Source organism: Zalophus californianus, chromosome 2, assembly GCF_009762305.2.
Source record: "Zalophus californianus isolate mZalCal1 chromosome 2, mZalCal1.pri.v2, whole genome shotgun sequence".
Lineage (NCBI taxonomy): Eukaryota > Metazoa > Chordata > Mammalia > Carnivora > Otariidae > Zalophus > Zalophus californianus.
This window is the reverse complement of record NC_045596.1, coordinates 40,002,369-40,018,601: the sequence shown is the minus strand read 5'-3', so window position 1 is coordinate 40,018,601 and position 16,233 is coordinate 40,002,369. Positions and strand designations below refer to the sequence as shown.

Sequence of the window (16,233 nt, the reverse complement as noted above, 5' to 3'; positions counted from 1 at the left end):
ATCTCCATTATTATTTAAACCCTTGTCCTCCCTTCCACAGAATCATACAAGAATCACAGGCTTACATTGTCCCAAGAACTTTGAGAGGGGGCCTAAACTTAGTCCTTGGACATTGACTTCATTCCCATTGTTGGTTTAAAGGACTGGAGGTAGAAAAATTCATATACACATCAAATATTGTCCATCATTTGTTGAGGGTTGCTCTATTGGTCTACTTGGGCTGACACAAAAATACCACAGACTGGGTGGCTTAAATAATAGAATTATATTTTCTTTTTTTTTAAGATTTTGTTTATTTATTTGAGAGAGAGAATGAGAGAGAGAGTGAGCACATGAGAGGGGGGAGGGTCAGAGGGAGAAGCAGACTCCCTGCTGAGCAGGGAGCCCGATGCAGGACTCGATCCCGGGACTCCAGGATCATGACCTGAGCCGAAGGCAGTCGCTTAACCAACTGAGACACCCAGGCGCCCTAGAATTATATTTTCTCACGGCTCTGGAAGCTGGAAGTTTAACATCAAGGTGATAGCTGGTTTGGTCTCTCCTGAGGCCTTTGTCTTTGGCTTATACATGGTCACCCTCTTGCTGTATCTTCACCTGGTCTATTCTTTGTGCACACATAGTCCTGGTGTTTCCTTCTCTTCTTATAAGGACACCAGTCCTGGGACACCTGGGTGGCTCAGTTGGTTAAGCATCTGCCTTTGGCTCAAGTCATGATCTTGGGATCCTGGGATCTAGCCCGCATTGGGCTCCTTGCTCAGTGGGGAGCCTGCTTCTCCCTCTCCCTCTGCCTGCCACTCCCCCTGCTTGTGCTTTCTCTCTCTCCCTGACAAATAAATAAATAAAATCTTAAAAAAAAAAAAAAAGATACCAGTCTTATTGGATTAAGACTGTACTTTTATGATTCATTATTTCCTTACGGGCCCGATCTCCAAATACAGTCACATTGGGGGTTAGGACTTCAACCTGTGAATTTGGGGGAAGGGTGAGAAGACAAAATTCAGTCCATAACAGTTGTCCTTGAAGGGGTAACCAGAGCCACAGAGTAGAGAGCAAACTCATTAGTGTAAAGTGACCGGAAATTCAGACTTGGATGAATTCAGAGGTAAGGAGGAAGTGGTATGAAAACTGGGATTTCAGATATTTTTGCTTTCACCTTCTTCCTTCTTAATTCAAAGCTGCAGGTTATCTTTCCATCTAAAACCAACCAGGTTAATCCTTTTCAATGGGCTAGAAACACAGCTGATCCTCACTTGCCTCCTGAGTGATACTGTGTTTTTAAAGACACCTTTCCTTTCTTTCCTCTCTTCCCTTCTCTTCCTTTCTTTCTCTCTCGCTCTCTCTGTTTCCTAGGATGGGTATCTTAGGCTATGGTGGGCATTCATCAGACCTAAGACAAAGATTTTTAATGCAAATGGTTTGTTTATGAGGGGATTCCAGACAGCACTCATAAGGAAAGACAAGGAAGGGAAAGAAGCGGTATTAGTGAATGGATTACCACGGAGGGTAACTGGGTCTCAGTCCTATTGGGATCCACTGGGAACGTGACTCAGAGTTGTCCCATCCAAGGGCAGGAAAACTGGTATGTATCCTCCAGTTCTCATCCATCACTGGGTGGTGGCAGTTCCCTGGGGATGTTAACTGCCCTGGCATTTCTGGCCTGCTCCCTATAGAGGAGCCAAGAGAAAGCTTTCAGGCAGAAGGTGCCTGAGAATGACCTTGTCCTTGTAGGGGAAAGGTGAATTCGCAGGGGATATATGAGGGACACTGATAGCTACTACAGTGGGGTGAGGTAGGGAAGGGAGACTAACAGCCATTAGTTTGGAAGAGGGATGAACTAAGTAATTAACAGCATGAGGAGAACTGGCCCAGAGGAAGATTTTGTTTTAATTTTTTCTTTAAGATTGGAAGGAGGGGGAGGGGCAGAGGGAGAGGGAGAGAGAACCTTAAGCAGGCTCCATGCCTAGCCTGTAGCCCAATGCAGGGCTCGATCTCATGACCCTGAGAGCATGACCTGAGCAGAAATCAAGAGTTGGAAGCTTAACTGATTGAGCCACCCAGGCGCTCCTTATTTTTTAAAAATCAATAACTTATGCTGCAATATTAGCAGTATCTATCTGCATCTGCTTTATTACAGTTACTTTAAAAATATTCTATAATTCAAGGGCGCCTGGGTGGCTCAGTCGTTCAGCGTCTGCCTTCGGCTCGGGTCATGGTCCCAGGGTCCTGGGATCGAGCCCCGCATCGGGCTCCCTGCTCTGCGGGAAGCCTGCTTCTCCCTCTCCCACTCCCCCTGCCTGTGTTCCCTCTCTCGCTGTGTCTCTCTCTCTGTCAAATAAATAAATAAAATCTTTAAAAAAATTCTATAATTCAAACTTCATATTAATTATAATGGTTCTTCTTTGTTAGGTTTAAATCAACGTAATTTTAACATATATTTTTTCCCCTCTCCATGGCTTTTTCATTTTGCAGGCACTAGGTAATGTTGTATGCCAGGGCCTAAAACTTAAATGCCTGCAGAATTTGGTGGTAACATCCATGGATGAAGTGAACTGGGAGTAATAAAATGGACTCTATTTTTTTTTTTAAAGATTTTATTTATTTATTTGAAAGAGAGAGAGACAGATCACAACCAGGGGGAGAGGCAGAAGCAGACCTCCTGCTGACCAGGGAGCCCAACATGGGGCTCAATCCCAGGACCCTGGGATCATGATCTGAGCCAAAGGCAAATGCTTAACCATCTGAGCCACGCAGGTGCCCCTAAAATGGACTCTATTGAATAGAGAGCAGTGGGCATTGTGATAAATGTGCAACAATGCTCTGCCTGAAGGGGGCAGCAGCTACTGATCCTCAGCCACTGTTGCAGAGGAGGAATGAGGATGTGATTTCAAGGAAAGTTGAGAAGCCTGAATACACAAAGTTGCTTGATTATTAACATGGTGCTTAAGATCATAGACTCTGCAGCCAGGGGGCCTGAAGTTGAATCACATTCCTACCAATTATTAATTATTGTAACCTTGGGCAAATTACTTACTCTCTGACCCTCAGTTTTTTCATCTCTTGAGTGGGACTAATGATTGTCCTTATGTCAGAACCCAACACTTAAAACTAGAAATCGACGAGACTGCTTAACTCACACTCTAACTAAAGCCCATTGTTCCTACTTCTCATCACATTTTCTTGAGGCATTGATGAAGGTGGTTGGCAAAGATTGGAACATTCCAACTGGCAGGCCAGACATGCCCTGATAGCAACAGAATGCCTTCGAAGAGCCTGTCCCCTTCCCTGCCCGTGATCACTGCTGAACACATAGCACTCCCCACCCATGATCACCTGCTCACCACGTGTTCTCTTTCATGTACCCATTGAACCTCTCCCTATAAAACTCTAGGTGCCCATCTTGCAGGCAGACAGGTTAGTTGTTAAGGCTTGAATCTGCCTCCTCTGGCTGCTGGCACCCTAAATACATTTCTCCCTTTCTCTTTCCCAAATCCTCATCTCTTGAGTTATTGGCTTCTCTTGGGACGAGTTTATCCAAATTTGTTTGGCAATAGTGTTGGCAAACCTAGCCAAAGCTACACTTTCGCTTTGTCCAGTCCCCTAGGGATCCGAGCAGTAGGCAGCATCAGCACACCAGGGCTTACCTAGCTGCTTGAGATCGGGAACATTTATATTGTTGGGATGGTGGGAAGATTAAATGGATCAAGTGCTTAGAACCATACTTAGGATTAAATACTCAGTAATTGTGGGCTACTGTCATTATCAGCTGTTAATTAAGATTTTAATCCACCTTTTAATTTTGAGTTAATTATAGATTCATGTAGTTATCAGACGAAACTATAGAGAGATCTCCTATTTCCCAGTTTCCCCCAATGGTAACATCTTGAAAAAACTATAGTACAATATCACAAAGCAGGATTTTTTTTTTAAAGATTTTTTATTTATTTGACAGCGAGCACACAAGCAGGGGGAGTGGCAGACAGAGGCAGAGGGAGAAGCAGGTTTCCTGCTGGGCGGGGAGCCTGATGTGGCACTCCATCCCAGGACCCTGGGATCATGACCTGAGCCAAAGGTCTTAACCAACTCAGTCACCCAGGAGCCCCTACAGTGGGATTCTGATACTGATACAGTCAGGATGACATTTCCATCTCCATGAAGATTCCTAGTATTGCCCTTTTACAGCCATACCCATGTTGTTCTGCCCCCATTCCCTTCTTAATACCTAGTAACCACTAATCTCTTCTCCATTTCTATAACTTTGTTATTTCTAGAATGTTATATAAATGGAATCATATAGTATGTAACCATTTTTTTTTAAAGATTTTATTTATTTAATTGACAGAGAGAGAGAGAGAGACAGCGAGAGAGGGAACACAAGCAGGGGGAGTGGGAGAGGGAGAAGCAGGCTTCCCTCCGAGCAGGGAGCCCGATGCGGGGCTCGATCCCAGGACCCTGGGATCATGACCAGAGCTGAAGGCAGTCGCTTAACCAACTGAGCCACCCAGGTGCCCCAGTATGTAACCATTTTTATTGGCTCTTTTCGCTCAGTATAATTCTCTGGAGATTTATCCAGATTGTTGGGTGTGTCAAATGAGTGCATAATTTGTTTCTTTTTGTTGCTGAGTAGTTGGTATAATATACTACAGTTTAACTGTTCACCCATTGAAGGACATATGTGTTTTCCCAGGTTTTGACTATTATAAAGAAAACTACTATAAACTTTGAATATAGGTTTTTGTGTGAACTTAAGCTTTTGTTTCTCCAGGACAAATGCCTAAGTGCAATTGCTGGGTCATATGATAGTTATATGTTTGTTCTTTAAAGAAACTGCCAAACCATTTTCCTGAGTAGCTGTATCATTTTACATTCCCACCAGCAATGTATGAGTGATCAAATATCTCTACATCCTTACTTGCATTTGATGTTGTCAGTATGTTTTATTTCAGCCATTCTGATAGTTGTTTAGTGATACCTCATTATAACTTTAATTTGCACTTACCAAGCATTTAATCATGTTGAAGATCTTTTCATGTATTAATTTGCTATCTGTATGTGCTCTTTGGTGAAATGTAGCTTCATGTCTTTTGCCCATTTTTCTAATTGGATTGTTTGGTTTTTTGCTGTTGAGTTTTTAGAGATCTGTATATAGCCTAGATACTAGTCTTTACAGTTGGCACATATTTTTCTCCCGGTCTATAGCTTGTCTTTTCATCCTCTTAACAGGGACTTTCACACAGCCAAAGTTTTATTTACTTGAGATATAATTTGCATAACTTAAAATTCACCATTTTAAAGTGTAGACTTCAGGGACTCCTGGGTAGCTCAGTTGGTCAAGCGTCTGCCTTCGGCTCACGTCATGATCCTGGCATCCCGGGATTGAGTAGTCCCACGTTGGGCTCCCTACTCAGCAGGGAGCCTGCTTCTCCCTCTCTCTCTGCTCCTCCCCCTGCTCATGTATGTGCTCACTCAAATAAATAAATGAAATCTTAAAAAAAACAAGTGTAGACTTCAGGTTTTGTTTTTTTTTTTAAGATTTTATTTCTTTCTTTGACAGAGAGAGACATAGCAAGAGAGGGAACACAAGCAGGCGGAGTGGGAGAGGGAGAGGCTGGCTTCCCACTGAGCAGGGAGCCCGATGCGGGGCTCGATCCCAGGACCCTGGGATCAGGACCTGAGCCAAAGGCAGACGCTTAACAACTGAGCCACCCAGGCGCCCCTGGATTTCAGGTTTAAAAAAATTTTACATACTTGGGCGCCTGGGTGGCTCAGTTGGTTAAGTGACTGCCTTCGGCTCAGGTCATGATCCTGGAGTCCCGGGATCGAGTCCCACATCGGGCTCCCTGCTCAGCAGGGAGTCTGCTTCTCCCTCTGACTCTCCTCCCTCTCATGCTGTCTCTCATTCTCTCTCTCTCAAATAAATAAAATCTTTAAAAAAAATTTTACATACTATGTTGTATCACCATCACAACCACCTAATTCCCCAACATTTCCATCACCCCCAAAAGAAACTCTATACCTATTAGCAGTTTGTCCTAAATTCCCTCCCTACCTCTATCTCTTGGCAACCAGTAACCTATTTTCTGTCTCTATGGATTTTCCTATGCTGGACATTGCATATAAATGAAGAGTGCAGCATGGTGGCCTTTGTGTCTGACTTCTTTCACTTAGCATGTTTTCAAGGTCCATCATGTTGTAGCATGTATCAGTACTTCACTTCTTTTAATGGTGGAATAATATTCCACTGTATATGTAGGTCAACTGATGGACATTTTGCTGGTCTTCACTTTTTGGCTATTTGAATAATGCTGCTTTGAACATTTGTAGACAAGCATTTGTTAAGTACTGTTTTCAATTCTTTGGGGGTATATACCTAGGAGTGGAACTGCTGGGTCATAATTATGTGTTTAACTTTTTGAGGAACTGCAAAATGTTTTCCACAGTGCAAAAGTTTTTGTCTCTGTTTTTCAAATACTGAAGCAGTCTTGCATTTCTGCAACAAACCCCATTTGGTTATAGTATGTAATTCTTTTTAACTGAGTTCTATTTGCTATTTTGTTAAAATTTTTTATGTCTATATTCATAAGAGATATTAGTCTGCGGTTTTCCTTTTTGGTATTGTTTTTCTCTGGTTTTGGCATTAGGGTAATACTAGCTTTAAAAATGAATAGGGAATTGTCCTTTCTTCTTCTATTTTCTGGTAGAGATTGTGAACAATTAGTGTTTATTCTTTAAACATTAGAATTTTCCAGCAAAACCATTTGGTCTGAAGATTTCTATTTGGGGAATTTTAAAATTACATCTTCAATCCTTAATTGTTATAGGTTTTCCCACTTATTTTATATTAGGTGAGTTGTAGTAATTTGTACTTTTTAATGGTTGGTCTATTTCATCTAAATTGTCAAATTTATGTTTGTTGAAAAACATTTGTAATTATGTAATGGTGATGGAAGTTAATTAGACTTTTTGTGGTGATCATTTCACAATATATACAAATATCGAGTCATTATGTTGTATACCTGAAACCAATGTTATATGCCAATTATATTTCAATTAAAAAATTATATGTATAGAGTTGTTTGTAATATTCCTTTATCATCTTTTTGATGTTGGAGTGGTCTGTAACAATACTCCTGTTTCATTCCTGATATTGGTATCTTGGGTCTTCTTTCTTTTTATCTTTGTGTCTTCCTAGGTGTTTATCAGTTTTATTCATCTTTCTAAAGAACCAGCTTTTTCATTGATTTTCTCTGTTTTTTGGTTTTCAATTGCATTGATTTCTGCTTTTAGTTTTGTTTCATTTTGTTTGCTTTGGATTTATATTGCTCTTCCTTTTCTCAGTTCCTAAAAGGGGAGCATAGATAATTGATTTGAGCATAGATTATTGGTTTGAGAGATATTATTGATTTGAGAATTCTCTTTTCTAATGTATGCATTCATTGCTATAAATTTATCTCTCAATACTGTTAGCTGTGTCCCACAAATTTTGATGTTATTCCACTTAGTTTATTTTTTTTCCCTTATGATTTCCTCTTTGATACATGAATTCTTCACAAATACAATGTTTAGTTTCCAAGCATTTGTTTGGAGATTTGCCTAGTATCTTTCTGACATTGATTTCTGATTTAATTTTATTTTGATCAGAGAACATATTCTGTATGAATTCTATTATTTTAAATTTGCTGGAGTTTGTTTTATGGCCAAGGATATGATCTATCTTGGTATATATTCCATGTGTATTCCACTATTGGGTAGAGTATCCTGCAAGTGTCAATTAGATTCTCTCAGCTCATGGTATCGTTGGGAGTTTTTCTATATCCTTGCTAGTTTTCTACTTGTTCTATCAACTGTTGAGAAAGTGATATCTTTACAATTCTATTTCACTTTAAATATAGTAATTTTGAGTATATATCTCTTTGTATAGCTTCTTTAGTAGGTGCTCTAGGTTTTACATTATACATATAGACAATTTCTACTGGTGCCATTATGTTACCAGTGTGAAGAAAATGTAGAAACTTTAGCTCCCTTTGCGTACATGTATCCTCTTTTATTTACAATTGTCCTAAATATTTCTTTCACATACTTTTAGAACCACTTGGATAATGTTATCATCTTTGCTTCAACTATCCATTGTAATTTAGAAAAAGGAAGAGAAGAGGGAAAGTCTATTGCACTTACCAATATTTTTACTTACTGTGCTCTCTCTTCACTGATATTCCAAGATTCCTTTTTCCCCCCAATTCCTTTCTGTTTGGAGAACTTCCTTTAGCCATTCTTTTAGGGCAGGTTGGCTGATGACAAATTATCTTAATTTGTTGTCTTAATTGATTTGGTTTCTCCTTCATTTTTGAAGAATATTTTTGCTGGGTATAGGATTGTGGGCTGGCCGGCCATTATTTTACTTTAGCACTCAAAACTGTTGTGCTACTTCCTTCTGCATGGTTTCTGAATTTGAACTGTATTCCTTCCATAGGTAAGATGTTATGACTCTCCCACTGTTTTTAAGATTTTTTTCTTTGTCTTTAGTTTCAAGAAGTTTGACTACAATGTGTCTTAGTGTGGATTTCTTTGCCTTTACCTGCATGAAGTTTGCTTAACTTCTTGATCTGTAGGGTTACAGATTTTGTAAAATACGGAGTTTTCAGCTATTATTTTTTGAGTCCTTTTCCAGTCCTGTTCTTTCTCCTCTTCTAATACTCTGAAGACACAAATGGAAGATCCTTTGTTATAGTCCCATAGGATTTTTCATGGATTTGCTTTGTTTTGTTCCTGTTTGTTCAGATTGAGTAACTTCTATTGCTCTTTCCAGTTCACTAATTTCCTATAGCTCATGCATTCTGCTGAAGCCCATCCTTGGGCTTTAGTTTTTGTATTTTCAGTTCTAAAATTTTCACTTGGTTAACTTTTAGGTCTTCTACTTCTTTACTGAGACTTTCTATTTCTTTGCTGAGATTTTCTATTTTTTTAAAAAAATCTGTTTCAAACGTGTTTGTAACTGCTCATTGAATCAGTTTAATGATGGTTGCTTTAAAATCTTTGTCACATAATTCTAACTTCTCTGTGATCTTGGTGTTGGTGTCTCTTCATTACCTTTTTTTTCATTCAATCTGAGATCTTGTTTCTTGATATAGCAAGTTATTTTCAGTTGAAACCGGGACATTTGGGGAATTATGTTATGAAGATTCTTGATTGTATTTAAGCCTTGTTTTAACTGACTTCTTCTCACACTACTTTGGCAGAGGAAGGTGGGGGGCAATGTCTCCACCATCTACCAGTTGGAGTTAGAAGTTCAGGTTTCCCACTTTGCCTCCATTGACAATCAAGGGAGGTGCTCCCTATTCCTGCTGGTGGGGTTGGGAGTTCCAGCTCTTTCCCAGGTTTTCAGTGATGCCTCCCTGGCTGAGGGGGATAGGAATTTCCTGTTACCGCTTCCTACATGACCTTCAATGACACTACAGTGTGGGTATGTGTGTGGCCTAATAATTGGTTTTATATTCTTGTTTGAATTTATTGTGTAAATCTATTTTGGTTTTAAATATGTATAAAATGCTATAAACTTAAGTAATACAAAACTAGTTTTATATTTATATATAGTTAACTGACTAAGGATGAAAATGTTTTGTTTAAAAGGGCTTCATACTCATGGTTTTGGCTCAGGTCGAGATCTCAGAGTCATGAGATTGGGCTCTGCGCTCAGCACAGTCTGCTTGAGTTTCTTTGTCTCCCTCTCCCTCTGCCCTGCCTGCTCATGTGCTCGCTCTCTTTTTCTCTAAAATCAATCAATCAATCTTTATTTTTTCTTAAAGGGCTTTATACTTTACACCATTTTGAGAAACACTGATATGGGTGACTATAAGGCCCGATGCCCAAATCATGAGTCTCTGGAGATACTCATATTTCTGTCTAGGTTCTCTCACCCATTTGAAAAGACAGAAGGAGCTGGGGCACTGACACTATGGACATCATGCCAGTCTGACACAGACTGCTTATAGATAAGAAAAAATAAACTCTTATTAAGGGCTCTATTAGTTTCCTATTGCTGTTGGAACATAGTACCACAAACTTACTGGCTTACAACAACACAAATGTGTTCTTTAACTGTTTTGCAGGTCAGAAGTCCAAAATCAGTTTCACTGGGCTAACATCCAGCTGTCAGCAGGGCTGCTTGCCTCTGGAGGCTTCAGGGCAGAATCTGTTTCCTTGCCTTTGCCAGCTTCTAGAAGCTGCCGCAGTGTAGCATCTTCAAATCTCCTTCTTTCTCTCTGTCTGTCCTCTGCTTCTCTTATCACCTCTCCTTCTCTGACTCTGAAGCTCCTGCCTCCCTTTTGTAGGACCCTTGTGATTACACTGGGCTCACCTGGATAGTCCATGATAATCTCCCCATCTCAAGATCCTTCACCTACTTACATCTACAAAGTCTTTTTATCATATAAGTTAACATATTCCTGGTTCCAGGGATTTAATATGTGGACATCTTTGGGGACCATTATTCACCTACCAAGAGGGGATGTTGTTAACTTGCAACTAAATCAGATTTTAAATGACTAACCTTTTCACTAGAAGGTAAGCTCCACCATAATGGGGATTTTTTTCAGGATTGTTCATCAGTGTTTTCTGTTTTCTGCTAATGCAGTGATGGTCACATTTTCATGACTGTCACTGTTGAGAAGGCAGCTTCAAAAAGTCCTGGGTGTAGAGCATCCTAGGCAGAAGGAACAGCAAGTACAAGTACAACATCAGGCCAGAATATACTTTTTATTCATAGTAATGATAATGAATATAACATTTGTTGTGACATAGATCATTTTATCTCAATTCTCATAAATTATCAAGTTGTTGATATATTGCACCCATTTGAATCACTATTTAGATCCTAATCCAAAACATAAACTGGTCAAACCCAGAGGGTTTCACTCGGTAGGTTTCTCACCTTTGTTATCTCTCTCTTCTGAGTGTAATCTGGTTTTACATCTGTGCCTTTTCTGACTTTTGCAATTTAAAAAGTTTTTGCTTACTATTAAATCAACATAAAAACATTATACAAGGAGATATTAAAAAACAAAGCAAAACATGCGGCACCTGGGTGGCTCAGTTGATTAAGTGTCTGGTTGTTGATTTGGGCTCAGGTCATAATCTCAGGGTCCTGAGAGCAAGCCTGCATCAGGCTCTGTGCTCAACAAGGAGTTGGCTTGAGATTTTCTCTCTCTCTCTTCCTCTGCCCCTCCTCCTCCTCATGGGGCAAAGAAAGAGGGCAGGCAGGCATGCTCTCTAAAATAAATAAATAAATCTTGGGGCGCCTGGGTGGCTCAGTCATTAAGCGTTTGCCTTCGGCTCAGGTCATGGTCCCAGGGTCCTGGAATGGAGCCCTGCATTGGGCTCCCTGCTCAGCCGGAAGTCTGCTTCTCCCTCCCCAGCTTCCCCCTGCTTGTGTTCCCTCTCTCGCTGTGTCTCTCTCTGTCAAATAAATAAATAAAATCTTAAAAAAAAAAATAAAAACATAAACACAAACAAAACCCATGATCTATGATTCAAACATGATTTTCTCTGCCAGATTTGAGTTGGTAAATGTGCAAACTCTAGAATCATACTGCTTTATATTTACATCCTAGCTTTGCCACTCACTAACAGTGTGACTTTGGGCAAATTACTCAGATCTTCTCGGTTTCAGTTTCCTCATCAGTAAAACAAAAATAACAACTGTACCTTCCTCACACAGCTGTTGTGAAAATTAGATGAATTAAACTAATGTACTGAAAAGAGAGGCTGGTACATAGCAACCCCCTCAATAACTACAATCATTATTCTTATTTTCAACCCAACAATTTTCTTCCCACACTATTTTTATTCAGTTGCAATCACACGATACATAAAGCATTGTGTTCTACTTTTTTCACTTAATGTTCATGTTTTTCTCCACATTCCTATTTTATTAACCTATATATTATTTTTAGTGACAGCATGACATTCCATACTATTGATAAGTTTTGCTTAAAGATTTCCCTGTTATTGAGCATTTGATTATTGTATTATTATTAGTGATGATCTTATAAACATACTTTGTATATGATGCTTTTTCTTCCTTTTGAATGATTTATTTAGCAACTGTGTCTGGAATATAATTCTTGATTTTATGTCCAACATTTAAAAGTCCTTCCTACAGGGGACACCTGGCTGGCTCAGTGGGTAGAGTGTACAACTTTTGATTTCAGGGTTGTGAGTTCAAGGCCTATGTTGGGTGTGGTGCATACTTTAAAAAAACAAACAAACAAAAAACCTCTTTCTTTCCTTCTGTGTAGTTCCAAAGAAGGAACTACTTTCAGTGCATGATGGAAAGAGAAGCAGATATATCATACCACCACAGTGAAGTCATTTTCTCTTAGGAACAGACTGTTGATAAAAGACTGATAAGGTCTACACTATTTTCATCATTGTCATCATTCGTTCATTCAACAAACATGTAGTATGCAGGCAGGATGGGTCAGGTCTTTTTTGAGTAGGAAGGAAGTTACAAAAGAAAGCCAGAGATTAAAAAAAAAAAAGTGTGATGAGCTTTTATTTATAAACCTCTCACGTTGATTCCGTGTGTCTTTTAACGCACAATGTGGAATCTATGTGCAAGTTAAAAAGAAGCATTTTCTTCTCTCAAGGAACTAACATTATGTCAACCTGATATACTGCCCATCTAAACATACGAATTTTATAGAAGCCATGGGGATATCTTGTAAGAAGGGAGTCCCTGTCTCTGAGAAGTCTACATAAATGCCTTTTTTCCTGTACCTCAATATTATTTTAAAATAAAGAAGACAGTAATAATATTGTTGAAATCTTCTCTTTGAAGGCAGAAGGAGAAATCGTTTTAAGTCCAGCATGACCACATTCCTTCTTTTGATGAGGGCACAGTGTAAAAACCGAGTTATATAGGCCTAAACTGTATTCTGTTTTCTATTAAAGCTACTGAACTTTTCACATAAGAAATAATAAAGATTAAATGTGTTTTTTTAGCCCACCACATCCTGAGTTCAGTTTTACACCTTTTCATCCGTGTAGTTGAAGTTCTATAAAAAAGTCTCTCTTGCTATCTTTACCTCTGTCTCTCTTCTTATCAACACTCTGCTGAAAACAATTGCCAGTACTCTATGCTACATGCTTTGGGGACGATACACCTGCAGCAACCACCTACCTACATTGATAACGTAATGAATGTCTTCTTTAGGACACAGTATAACATTATGGAAACTACCTCAATTATCACTGATAATGAATTCTGTTATCTAGGTATTTTGTTTACAGATCAGTTCTCTCTGGTTTTCTTGAGAACTAAGAGGGATAATATAGACATTTTCCTCTCTTTTAGTTTTAAAACTTTACGAAGGGGTAATATGAGGGTTTGGGTTTGCCGCCCTTTCAGTCAGACGTCATCAACTTTGACAACCTCATTTCCATTAAGCCAGAAATTGGAGCCACCAGAGTCACCCAGCGAGCACAGGCAAAGTGAATTGGAAATCGGTTCTTTTAATCACCACAGTATCAGTTAACCCTTTAAGACAGTGGCTCTCCTACCTTTTTGGGATCAGCCGATTTGATGGAAGTGTTAAGTCCTCTCACTTATGTATATGAACATTTTTTTTTATTAATTTTATTTTATTATGTTATGTTAATCACCATACATTACATCATTAGTTTTTGATGTGGTGTTCCATGATTCATTGTCTGCGTATTAACACCCAGTGATGAGCGTTTTTCTTGGGAGAAAACCAACTTTATTACCATAATAAATAATTATAACTCTCTACATACACACTTTTTTTTTTTTTTGGGCATATAATTTCACCTCTGCTCCCTCAAAGAACACCTGCCCTGGGGGAAATTACGTCAACCAGTCAACAGTAGTTTCTGAATGGGATAAGAGGCAAGGAGAGATGGGGGCTGGGAAGAGACAGTAGATGACAAAAGAGAATTTTACTAGATTCATTCTGAGTACAGGTCATTATTCTCAAGGCTTCCCCACCAGAGTGAGAGAAGATTTGGCATCAGAAGGTCTTGGTTCAATTCTGTGCCATCTTCCCACCCACCCCCCCTCCCTTTTCCTACCTAATGACTGAGGCAAGTCATTAAACTTCCCAACCCTTAGGGTCCACCCCTGCCTCTGTAAAATGGAATCTTGTCAGACTTCTCAGGGTTACTGCATAGTCAAAGGAGAGATAATGTGTGTTGTAAAGTCCCGAACAAGCATGAGCTATAATAATTATTAATCATTATTAATGGACTTGTTAATTATTAGCTTCATCGTCAGGTTGTCCTCTCATTTAGTGCTCAAGCTCCACCGTCACCTTCTCAGAGAAGTGTCCAGGATCCCTCGGTGTAAAGCAGCCTCCCTCTCCCCATCACACTCAAAGCCACCAGGCTGCTTTCTTATAGTCAAGACACTTCTCACACGTGCAGTGGTTTCATTTTGTACTTGCTTACTGTCTTTCTCCCCAGACTAGAATAAAAGCTCTTTGAGGCCAGAGCCCCTTGTCTTTGTTTTCCCCAGGCCTGTAAAGAGTTCACCGCACTCGGTGGTGACACGCAGATTTTGGTGAGTCAGGATAGCAGCGGCTTACTGGGCCGACTGACTCCAGGGGAGGACTACCTGGATTGAAATCCCAGCTTTTCAGTTTATTAAGTCGGGTGACATTAGTTAGGTTGGTTATTTAACTTCTCTGTGCCTCACTTTCACCACAGGTAAAATGGGGGGTTCTGATATAACGTATACTTTGTAGAAATGTTAATACCTGTAAAGTTTCGAAACAGTGCCTGGCCCATAGTAAGTCTTACACAAGTGCTGTTTTCTACTTTTCCGTGAGTGAAGTGTTAATACATTAATAGCGAATGCACGTGACCCTATAAGTGTACCAGATATGCTCCGATGCCTCAGGTTTGACAGAAAAAGACTTACTCTTTTCATAAAACTCTTGTTTCGCTCCAAAGCACCTTGTCATCCCGCCTGACCCGCCACCGCTTAGCGGAAGGGGAGGTGCGGCCCCCAATTCCGACAGAGTCCCCAGTCACCCACAGGTGGCACTGCTCGGGGTTCCCCCGGCCCGAGGATGTCCCAGACCTCACCGGGCGGCTCTCCTGGGGTAGGAAGCCTGGGCCTAGGTAGTCCAAGCCCCGCGTTCGGGAACCCAAGGGACGCTCCTGCGACTTACTTGAAACTCCAGCTGGGTCGCGGCAGCCGGGACGCGCGTGCAACGCCCCCCGCCCCTCCCGCAGGGCTCGTGGGAACCGGTTGCTGCGGGCAGAAGCGAGCGGGGGCGGAGCGAGTGGGGCAGGGCGGGCCGGGGCGGCCGGGGGCGGGGCCTGCGGGCTCCAGGCTCCCAACTCGGCCGGGCCCGCGGGACTTCACACTGTCCGCGGCTCCGCGCACCCTGCGCGCTCCAGCCAGGTAAGGATGCCGCGGGTCAGCAGGGGCGGCCCCGGGACTGCGGGAATCCGGGCAGGAAAGGGTCAGGACGGGTGCGAGGCGAGAGGTGGCTCTCGCAAGCCCAGAGACAGACCCTCCTGGGATGAGGAAGATTTTCTCCCCAACGCGGCGCGGTGAGGGCGGGCGCGCCAAGGCAGGTGAGGGATCCGGTCCACTCCGGTCCAGGAAGAAGGGACAGGTGCGCGCTGCCGCGTAGCTGCAGCTTCCCGGAGGCCGCCGCCTCTCCGCCTCTCGAGTTCAGGCGCTGGCCTCTCCCGAGGAGCACCCGCCTCCTTTCCCTTTGGGTCCCGGGGCTGAAGCCGCCCCGCGCCAGGTTCAGCGTTGGGGTCACTTCCCAGCGGTGCGGCCAGGTTGGTTCCTCCAGTCTGATTGGGCGGCAGCGCAGTCTCGATTGAAAGTTGGCACAATCGACAGAGACATTACACAGTTCTCAGTGTCCGAGTGCCTCACCCCACCAACTTCACATTTTTTTTTTTTAAATCTGGGAAATAGTCTGAATCTTGAAAACAGCGGTTCGGTGAATACATGTATTGGAAAAACTAGACCTTGATCCGGAGTGTGCACTTTTCCTTGGATCCTAAATTTGCTTTTGATCTGATTTTTTCCCCCCCATGGAAGAATAATAATACATTTCTGTGTACCAGGTTCGGCAACAGTCTCATCTATTGCCATTCTTTGGAAACTGGAATACTTGATTAGAAGGGTTGGGAACAACAGGATGAGCCGGTGGCTAAGTGGGTTTGAAGGTTATCCAAAATAGTCAAGTGTTTTGA

At 41.4% G+C, this 16,233-nt stretch overlaps 1 protein-coding gene and 1 long non-coding RNA gene across 3 annotated transcripts in view; one reads left to right on the top strand and one right to left on the bottom strand.

Annotated features, from left to right (window-relative positions):
- The window catches only part of LOC118356726, a 28,057-nt gene extending 12,789 nt beyond the window's left edge, over positions 1 to 15,268 (bottom strand). Inside the window, exons 1-2 of the long non-coding RNA XR_004819918.1 lie at positions 15,186 to 15,268; positions 10,544 to 10,696 (exon numbers count right to left, since the gene is read on the bottom strand). This is a non-coding gene — a long non-coding RNA (uncharacterized LOC118356726). The remainder of the gene's footprint in view (positions 1 to 10,543; positions 10,697 to 15,185) is intronic.
- Positions 15,269 to 15,345: 77 nt separating this feature from the next.
- The window catches only part of TEC (tec protein tyrosine kinase), a 142,711-nt gene continuing 141,823 nt past the window's right edge, over positions 15,346 to 16,233 (top strand). The window contains exon 1 of one of the 2 annotated variants that reach the window (XM_027599879.1): positions 15,346 to 15,421. The gene's annotated coding sequence lies outside the window, so the exon portion shown is untranslated. The remainder of the gene's footprint in view (positions 15,422 to 16,233) is intronic. The other variant, XM_027599875.1, reaches the window with a different exon arrangement.